The sequence below is a fragment of the Engraulis encrasicolus genome, unplaced genomic scaffold (assembly GCF_034702125.1).
Source record: "Engraulis encrasicolus isolate BLACKSEA-1 unplaced genomic scaffold, IST_EnEncr_1.0 scaffold_56_np1212, whole genome shotgun sequence".
Taxonomy (NCBI): domain Eukaryota; kingdom Metazoa; phylum Chordata; class Actinopteri; order Clupeiformes; family Engraulidae; genus Engraulis; species Engraulis encrasicolus.
In genome coordinates this window covers 315,001-325,759 of record NW_026945884.1, presented here as the reverse complement: position 1 = coordinate 325,759, position 10,759 = coordinate 315,001, and the positions used below count along the sequence as shown (strand labels likewise).

Below are 10,759 nucleotides of genomic sequence, written 5' to 3'. Positions count from 1 at the left end.
TATTATAGCATTACATCCAAATCCTGGTGTTTCTTTGTTTATGCTTGGGCCATTGAGACAGATCGATTCTAATATCTATTATCAGAGAGAGTTTATTTCTGCTATTACTTACTTGCTAGCTAACTAGCGAACTAGCTAACAAATCCCAGACGGGCGTACTGTTAACACATTTTACTCCCATGTTACATAAAAACGCATTTTGAAACTCGCACAGATTGTCCATTAGAATGTCAAGATTAGAAATTCATCCATAATAATGCAAACCCGAGTCAAATAGCGTATGCGTAACACATAAACCGCGTCCGTTTCCAAGGAAACAAAACGCTATCTTTAGAAAAGTAATTCTGCACTTAAAGTAGGCTACCTTCGGATTGGTAGATGCTAGGAAAATACCGTTTTCAGGTATGGAAAGCTGAGGTTCTCAGCTTTTAAACAAGACCCATGGTGTGTCTTAAGGTCTAATTAAAAATATTCTGTCGAACATCGAACAAATGTACTTTTGAATGGGTTTCAATGGCTCCAAGCCAGGGTTGTCCACCATTTCAAATTCGCGCGCTCCAGTGAAGGGGCATTCTGACGTAACTGCAACCCAAGAATTGAAAATTAAAATTGTTTCAAAATATGGCCTCGAGGATGGACACACATGGCGTAGTAATAAATCCGACCACTAGGTGTCACCATTTAGTCCAACCGATGTTGTCCTAGTGCCTGCGCTTGAACATGCATTACAACTTTTTTTTTTTACAACTTTTTTTTTTTTGCCCTCGGACGCATTTTTTTTTTTTTTTTAGGGAACGTAGCCAAGGCGGGGGTGGGGTTTAGTCAAGGCGGCCGCCTTGATAAGAAAGCGCTGGGGGAAAGCCTGCCTTATGCCCCGTGTACATCGGGATCGACCAACGCGAATGAAGAGACGGAAGTCATTCATTCTCTATGGAGGGTGCGCGACCAGTGCTACCGGAGCGAATTCGCCAGGGGCGAAGCTTCTTGAGCGACCAGGGCGAATTTTGACGATTAAACTCAAGCTAATCTTAAGCGAATTCGCTATGACGCTGTTCGGCGAAAACCAATCGGAATGTTCATATCGAGGAATGTCCCAGGCTGTCAAGACAGAGCCGTTATGTGATTAGCTGAATCAAACATGTCAGTGCAGCGTCCAGAGCGAATAAAACGAATTCATGGCGAAACTTCTTCAACCACCCCAGCTACCCGGTCGCGTTGGTAGCGCTTGATGTACACGGGGCATAACCGCTTACCCATGCCTGCCACATTGTAGGCCTAGGCAGATATGGTTTTAACATAAATCTCCAGCCCCTTACACTGTGTAGGCCTAAGATGTTTACCCATTCTCTAATGTTACCTTTTTCAGGAATACTTACCACAACCATCAAATTTATTATGACTGGGAAACTGGCACTTTTCATGCATGAAAAGGGGGATATTCTCCATGGTCCGCCATTTTGAATTTCAAGAAATAGACATTTTTAGCTGCGAAAATGACTGACTTGGGCCATACTAGAAAATACTGTATTGGTTTATGTCCAGTAGCCTACCCAGATAGCAAAATGTTTTTGGCAGAGTTTTGGGCCAAATTGTGTCTTGGCCTTTTGGCTGGCTTCGGTTTGAGTCCCCGGGCCAAAAGTGGCCCAAATTTGGCATGCCAAAACCAACCAAACCCAGCCATAAATTGACCAAAGTTCACCCAAAACCTATTTGGGATTTCCACTTACAGCCTTAAAGGCCCCAAAAGGAATTCCAGACCCCACCCTTCAGCCAAAATGTAGCCATAAAGTACCCATAACTGTCCCAGAACTGCCATAAATGAGCCTAAATACTGCCATAATGTACCCATAATTCAGCCATAATGTACCCATAACTCTCCCAGAACAGCCATAAATGACCCTAAATACTGCCATAATGTACCCATAATTGATCCCAAATGTAGCCATAATGGGGCCAAATGTCACTTATTTGTCTTATAAGTTTCCCTGTATACTTAAAATGTAAGTACCGGTATACAGAGAAACTTATAAGACAAATAAGTGACATTTGGCCCCATTATGGCTACATTTGGGATCACTAAATATTCCTGTTTTATTGTTGAAAATCGCACATTTAATAAATGCGTGATTTTCAACAATGAAACTGGAATATTTATGCATCTAGAAAAAAAAAACCCCAAGACAATTAAATACATTTCATTATACTTTATTGCCTCCAAATGCTGTGACTGGTTAGGGTGGGCAAGTGGCTGGATTTGATGGATGGGTATAGCTGCACGGCAGGTGGTGGAGGACTGGGTGACTTGATGGGTGCTTGGATGTCTGGGTACAGGCCTCTTGTTTTCATCTTGGTCCCCTGGCCAGTAAAAGCAGGTACTCTATTGCCACATAGAGGTAGGTAGATCAGATCAGATTCGCGACATCTAGGAAAGAATAACAAGATAAACCAAATTGAATTACTACATGCAAAAGTAACTTTGAAAACAGTGGCATTACATTTTTTTTCTTCTTTTATTTAACCTTTATTTAAACAGGAAAATAAACCTGTTGAGATTAAAAATCTCTTTTAACAAGGGTGTCCTGGCCAAGTGGCGGCACAAATGCACTTGATTAATAGAGTAATAGACGGGAGAGGGGGGAGGGGTGTTATTAAAATTTGGTACCTGTTTTTGAGATCCGATTTGATTGACCCCTCCCACAGGTGACTGCAGTGTCCGTTCGCAGCACAGCATCTGAAAAGAGAATGTAGATGTTATTTCATATTTTATACATTTTAAATGACATGAGTAGTAGGCTACAGTAGATTGTACAACCATCTACGGGATTGTCAAAAGTAAAAGGGAGAAAAAGAACAGGAAAAAAAAACAATACTCAATCAAACAAAACCCTGCCAAAACATATAACTTGCACTTGAGTATATAGTAGCCCACTGATTCTAAGATCAGAGTACTGGTCAAATTGGAGGTTTTTTTTTAACCTAGCTTTTAGGTTTTTCAATAACAACAAAGCAGTAGGCTATCTATCTCATTGGGTGTGCCTACAGTAGAATAACTGGTGAAACAGACTAGTCACTATGTTATATCATGTGCCATTGTTAAAGCTTTCTGACAATTAGTAATGCTCCCACTACCCTGGACTTGTCAGTAGGCATATCTGAGGTGTTTTTCCCCCCTTATTCAGTCTTTTCAGAGATCCTGGTCTGGGGGCAAGCGTTTGTTTACATTTCACCATGAATTCACTTCTACTTTTACCTTTGACACCTCTAGTAAGCTACTCTCTGTGTTGAGGTATTACAAATGTTAGAGCAAGATTACATAGGTCTACATGGGCCACATTTCTGTATACGGTTTACCCCCTGTTGTTGATAGCTGAACAATACACACTGCCTTAACAACTGATCATGTTAAATAGCCAGCGCTTAAACACAAACCGACCATTGCATTACCCAATACAGACGTATACTTAAAAGCAGTTGCAAGGACTTTCACATCGAACGAAGATTAGACCAGAGAGAGAGGTTAATAAATTGTGGAACCAACCTGTAGTATGCCTGTCAAAAAACAAGTTCCTCCACCGGGTGACTTCAGCAGCAGCACATCTGAAAAGACAATGTAGAAAAAAGCAGATTCACTCGATTGCTTCAGTAGTAGGCTAGAATTACAGTGAGTCCAACACTTTCCGTGACAGACAGATATTGCTAGATAGTGCTCTGCTTTGTGCCGATAGGTAGAATATGCTCCATGCCTGAGTTAGCTAGCTCCCGGCTTTTGCTAGCTGTCGTTGGGCAGTTAGCTGGGATTGCTAGTGTTGTTGTTCTTTGATTGAAATTCCCTTGGCATTGATATCTGAAAGTGAATTTCAACCACAGAACAACACTTAATCAACCGTTACTGAGTATGAGGGTAGCAACTAAGATTAAATGTCACAGTTGTGTGTCACAGACGTTTGTGTTTTAGCTCCTGTTAAAAGGGTATCTAAGTTGCAGCGCATAACACGGAAACCGACGGTCACAGACCTATGAAATCAACATGAAAACCGATAACACAAAATGCCTCATCTCTTAAGTCATCGGCGGTTGTATTTAATATAAAAACGTGTCAACTGCACTTACCTGCATAAACTGAAGTCTGACACACACTGGCGCTGGGGAAACTGAAGTGAGGCAAGCACGAGTTTCTCTTGACAGTTGATTTTGGCAGTCTTTTGGGTTGCCGTAAGCGCACCAATGTAGAACGTTGCTGTCCCGCTCTCTACCCGAGGTTCAGATTAACCTGACACATGCCATAACCTGGCCATAACTCATTCATTCACAGTCCGCGCGTTTTAATGTGTTGTGGGAAGCCATAAACAACCCATATTTTAGCCAAATCTTTGTTTTTTTTTGCTTTCCAGAGGAACGCCCCAATTCACTGGCGCCCAGGTCAACCATAACCATGCCAAAATTTTGCCAAAAGCTTATGGCTTGCCAAAAGGAAGCCATAAATTGCAGATATCTGCCAAAACAAAGCCAAAATATCTGCTATCTGGGTAGGCCTACTAGTAAACTTTCATTATAGCAAATATGGCAAAAGGCAGCCCAGTTTCAATGAGCAGCATAGCCTAGTTGCAGTACCTTTTTTGACCATTTCCTGCACAGTGTACCTTTAAGAAATCAAGTTGAATAAAATGTCCTGTATTTTTCAGCCACTCACATTCCCAATTTCAGTTTCTGCCCGGTCAGCGGACGGGATGAACGTGCTCCACAAGTTTTCCCGGGTCCAGAGTGCGTCTGCCAATCACTTGCTGCACCACCTGCGGCGGCCAATCAGGTGTCGCGGAGGGCGGGTCTACGGTGATCCGATAGACACGTGTACATTCGGGAAGCAGGAAGTAAATACTGCAGACGGGGAGAAGGACTCTAACTTCACGCGCTTGGGTCGGCCGGGAGTCCAAAGTAAGTACAAATGCTTTATTTTAACACCAACTACGTCAGCGGTGTTTCCACGCAGCAAGAAAACAGATTCATTTTATTTTGAAGGTTTATAGCGAATGTGTTCGGCGCCGTAGTAGCTCCTGCAGTCGCAACAGCAGCAGCAGCAGCAGGGGATTGACGTGGTGTGTTGACATTTGTCAGAACTGGAAGGCGAGACGTAGAATATAGCCAATCTGTCTCACTGAAGTCCACCACATAGGCCTACTGAGTAATGAGGAATAACACATACGAGAAGAGAAGAGAAGAGAAGAGAAGAGAAGAGAAGAGAAGAGAAGAGAAGAGAAGAGAAGAGAACCCTTCTGTAGTGTAGCCAGGAGGTCTGAGAGAGTTAACCGATCAGAGTTTAGAGTTCAGAGTGCAACACTGATAAGGAGTAGAGATGAGGTCTAGCATCGGAGGCAGATAGATAGATAGTCAGACAGACAGGCAAACTGTGGAAGACGAGTGGAGTGGAGAGGAGAGGAGAGGAGAGGAGAGGACAGAGTATAAGAGGAGAGGAGAGGAGAGGAGAGAAGAACACGAGAGGAGAGGAGAGAGTATGAGAGGAGAGGAGAGAAAAACACGAGAGGAGAGGAGATGAGATGAAAAGGGCAATAAGAAGAGAGAGAATAAGAAGAGAGAAAAGAGAGTTGGACCATTGTCATTACCCTGTAGGCCTAGTATTATATAGTCTATGGTGGGGGTCATATAACTTTGAGGAGAGGTGTGTGTGTGTGCGTGCGTGCGCGCGCTTAGAGGATTGTGTGTGTGTGTGTGTGTGTGTGTGTGTGTGTGTGTGTGTTGAGTTTGGCTGGGCACTTTGAGATGCAAAATAGCATCCATTCAAATGTGGTGACCAGTCAGGTTTAGAAACAGACACACACACACACACACACACACACACACACACACACACACACACACACACACACACACACACACACACACACACACACACACACACACACACACACGGTCCACAGGTGGTGACCAGTCAGGTTTAGAAACGTGTGTGTGTGTACAAGGGGCGTCATCCGTCCAACACAGTACTGTAAATAAAGTCTATCCCTGTCCTACAGACACACTCACACACACAAACACACACACCTCTCTTCAGTGCGTAAGCCTACTCAGTTACTCAGTGTTGTGTAAACAACAGGGTTCTAATATACACACTAGAATATGACACACAAACATCAAACTTTGTTCATCACCTACAAATGCAGCAGGAATACAGGCCTGTAGGCCAGTGGTTCCCAACCAGGGGTACGTGTACCACTAGGGGTACGCGAGCACACTGCAGGGGGGACTTGGAAACATGTAATTTTAACAAATATATGGAGCTTAGTTACATTGGGATGGAGAAAGCGATATAGAACTTGACTTACCGCAGAGATACACCAGTGGCGATCTGAGCGAGTCGAGCGACGGAAGTAATTGACTTTGTATTGAGTCGAGAGACAAAAGCGATTCTGGAGACTAGAGCGATTTGCGCGACGAGCGCGACAATTTGAAGTTGAAATCTTTTCAACTTTCTATGACGCGGTTCGGCGACAAGCCGCGACAGCCAATGACTGTATAGAGGTCAGTGACCACAGCCAATGGGAATGCTTGAATGCTTTGCCTTCAACGGACATACTCTAGTCTCCTCAATCGCTCGTATCGCTTGCTGCTACACTCTGTCGCTTGAATCGTGTCGCCGCTGGTGTATCTCTGCGGTTAGGGGGTACTCATGGCACAGCGAGAAAGGCTTGGGGGTAAGTTACACAACACTGCTGTAGGCTCTCTGGACCTCTTTATGATAATGATGATGATGAGGAGGATCTACGCCAGGGGTGTCAAACTCAAATAGACCGAGGGCCAAAATCTAAATCTGGAACGAAGTCGAGGGCCGAACTCAGCAATTATTTTTAAAAATGGAAAAAATTGTGCATGCATGCACCTCATACTCATAGTTCAATTTCACACACACTCTTTCCTATCATACAGTGAGTCTATTTGATCCCTTTCTGATTTTGCCGGTTTGCCCACTAATAAAGACATGATCGGTCTATACATTTATGATAATATGTATTCAAACATGGAGAGACAGAATATCAAAAATAAATTCCAGAAAATAACTTAAAATAATATATTTTAATTTATTTGTATTTAATTTAGGCAAATAAGTATTTGACCCCTCTAGCTAAAGAAGATAAAGTGATTTGTGGCAAAGCCCTAGTTGTCTAGCACTGAGGTCAGATGCTTCTTTTAGTTGATGACAATGTTTGTGCATATAGTAGAAAATATTTTTGCCCATTTTTCTTTGCACATTATCTCTAAAACATTAATAGTTTGTGGCTGTAGCTTGGCAAATGGGAGGTTCAGTTCTCTCCATAGAATTACTATAGGGTTAATATTTGGAGACTGTCTAGGCTACTTCACAACTTTAATATGCTTCTTATTGAGCCACTCCTTCGTTGCTTTGACTGTATGTTTTGCATTATTGTCATGTTGGGAGATCCAAAAATGGCCCACCCTTCAGTGTAGTGGTGGAGGGAAGGACGTTTGCACTCAGGATTGCACATTACATGTCTCCCTCCATCCATTTGTTGACGATGTGAAGTTGTCCTGTGCCTTGGCCACACACACACCCTCAAACCATAATGATACCACTTTCATGCATGATGGTGAGGAGGGTGTTCTTGGGATCATAGACAGTAGTACTCTTTCTCAAAACACATTGAATTGTGATAATGCCAAACATCTTGATTTTGGTTTTATCTGACTACAGCACCTCCTTATCATATCCTAAATCAGTCTGATGTCCGTTGGCAAACCTCAAGTGGGACTGCACAGGTTCCTTCTGAAGTAAAGGTACCATGTGTGCACTACAGGAATTTAAACCTCTGTGGCATTAAGTGCTACCAGTAGTTTTCTCAGTGATTTTGGTCAGTAGCTTTGATATCATTGCCTAGTTCATACCGTATAGCTCTAGGGTGATTTCTTTCTGTTCTCATGATTATCAAATCCCTACAAAAGGTCAAATCTTGTATAGAACCCCAGACAGGCTGATAGATAGTCATTTTGTATTCCTCACATTTTGGAAGAAATGCATCAACAGCTGGGTCATTAATACCCAGTCTCTTTCTTGTGGCTTTGCAGCCCATTTAATCTTTGTTCAGGTCTAAAATCGTGTCCCTGATATCATTTGACCACTCTTTGGTCTTTCCCATGCTGGTGAGGTTGGAGTGTGACTGATTCACTCATACTATGGACTGATTCTGCTGATTCAATGTGTCTTTTATGCATGTTAGTATGTACAGGTGTCTTTAATTCAGATGACAAGTTGATCGGAAGTGCCCATCTGGTCTGTGGGCCCGGAACTGTAATCAGTTGGCAGGGGATCAAATACTTATTTTGCTCGATGAAATGGAAATAAATTAATATATATTCTCTTCAGTTAATTTCTGGATTTTCTTTTTGATATTCTGTCTCTCCATATTAGAATACATATTATCATAACATTTATTGACTGATCATGTCTTTGTTAGTAGGCAAACCAACAAAATCAGCAAGGGATCAAATACATATTGGACTCACTGTATATGTCAGTTCAAATGTGTCTGCACATCTTGTGACACAGCAAATTTCATGTTCAAGTTGTGTTACGCTAAACATGAATGGTGTATACATCTGTATATGGTGTAACACTGTAACAGTGAACACTGTAATACACATTTGAAATGATCTCGCGGGCCAAATAAAATTGCTCCGCGGGCCAAATTTGGCCCCTGGGCCTGAGTTTGACATCCCTGATCTAAGCTTATGTTAATATTTAATTTTAATTTTATTTTATTTCTGTTTAAATGTGTCTAGATGTTGCCTGGTTATAGTCCGGTGGTGCAGCCGGGTCAAAGACGAAACAGGGTTTTCAGGACTCCAAAAAATAAAACTGTTCCCTGACACCGTTCTTCAACTTTTTTGGGTACATTGGAGTGTAGAGTGATTAAGTTTATTATTTTCTGTTCAGAAAATAGTAAGGAACATGCATTTTACCCCATTTTCACCCATAAAATGTCATTCAGTGTAATACGGTGTTAAACTGTTGATAATGCAAAAAACATATAGATGACGTTAAAAAACTGAAATAAGCTACATACCATAGTAAAGGCCTATATTTAAGGTCTTCATCAAACCTAAAATTTCTAGTAAAAGGCATTTGCAAATAGTTTTTGCAGTGTTAGTAGTCTTTCACCGAGTGCATTTCACCCATTTGGCTTTAAGAAGTTTTTCCACTGAAGAGAAAATCAGTTTAAAATGCACAATTATTCATTTGTTGTATGCCCCCGCATTTGTTGTGCTAAACAAATAAGTTTCGTAAGAATTTGACTTTATTTTCACATAAAAATGTGCATTTCACTGAATGACCACAACTATTACACTGAATGATGCCTTGGCAAAAAAGCCTATATTTCAACTACTTTTCATTGCTATCATATTGTTACCATCATACTACAGTACTCAACGTCCTGAATGAGTGACAACAGAAATAGATGTTGTCAAATAATTGGTATTTTACTTAATATTGGGGCATTAAAATGTGTTTTGAAGAACTTCCAAGATCACAAGCTTAGAGGTAGGCTACTACTTAGGCCTAAAACAATAAAAAAGAAATGTTTGTCTGTTAACCTGCATATTTCGGGGATTGTGACTTAAGGTGTTCTGATAATTCATGTACAACTTCCAAAATCCCAGAATCTACCCAGTAATATGGATGCTACATGGCAATAACAAGGTTATAATGGAAATAACAATAAAAGTCATAATTTCAAGTAGTATCATCATATTATTGTATCTTAGAATAATATTGCAACTTATATTGCCGTTTTGATTCTTAATATACAACCATGAACTGATTACACTGAATGAAATGGCCCTTACACTGCATGTCACTGAATGACATCTCTTACACTGAAGGACGACCAAATACTTTTCACCTTATTTTTACCTTTTTACAAGCACACAGTTAGTCACCTACATGAGACGATGACTTTGACCCACAATGTTTACTATGTCTATTTAGAAAATATGCTTGTTTGGATGAATATCTGAGTAGAAAAGTATTTTTTGACATTTCACTGAATGACATCTGTTTTTGTGGACGCTGTTACCACAAGATAAAAATACAGAATTTTTGACTATTGAAGAACAAGATTCTCCCTTTGCATCATCACTTAAGGGGTCCCTAGGGTTCCTTTTGATGATGTCACATATTGTGTGTGACTATCACTTTTTATTATGATTTAAAAGCACCATGTTGATCTTATTACACTGAATGATATCTAAGGAATTGAAAATCCGGACAAAAGTCCCCAGATGATTTGAATATCAAAACAAAATGGTAATGAAACGTGATTTTGATACAATAACAAGAACACTTCTAGAATTATGCCCAGAGAGTGAAAAAAGAACTTTGTTCGTAATTTTGCATAATTATTCAAGGATGTATTGATGATTTTTAAGTTCGGACCATTACACTGAATGACGTTTTTGCACTTTATGAGATTATTTAACACATACATTCACAATTATTTTTCTTTAAATGTTACTGAAATGAGACACCAGACTATGCTGTTTATCAGCATAACATTCAAAATTCATTAATTTACTTTTTTGATAGTTAAATGAGTGCGGAACAAAAAAAATGCACGTCTCGTCTTTGACCCAGCCGTTACTGGGGACTCTTCATCCTATAGATGATGAGGATGATGAGGATGATGATGATGATGATGATGATGATCTATTTTAATATTTTATTGTATTATTT

General features: G+C 40.6%; 1 protein-coding gene and 1 long non-coding RNA gene across 3 annotated transcripts in view; one reads left to right on the top strand and one right to left on the bottom strand.

Moving 5' to 3' along the window:
- Positions 1-2,189: 2,189 nt before the first annotated feature.
- On the bottom strand, positions 2,190-4,503 carry LOC134444447 (uncharacterized). Its single transcript, XR_010033977.1, has 4 exons — positions 4,111-4,503; positions 3,539-3,597; positions 2,663-2,731; positions 2,190-2,422 (listed from the first exon to the last, which is right to left on the bottom strand). It is a non-coding gene; the product is annotated as an uncharacterized LOC134444447 (long non-coding RNA).
- A 378-nt stretch (positions 4,504-4,881) lies between these two features.
- The window catches only part of LOC134444452 (zinc transporter ZIP11-like), a 24,912-nt gene continuing 19,034 nt past the window's right edge, over positions 4,882-10,759 (top strand). For both annotated transcript variants that reach the window (XM_063193801.1, XM_063193800.1), the window contains exon 1: positions 4,882-4,932. The gene's annotated coding sequence lies outside the window, so the exon portion shown is untranslated. The remainder of the gene's footprint in view (positions 4,933-10,759) is intronic.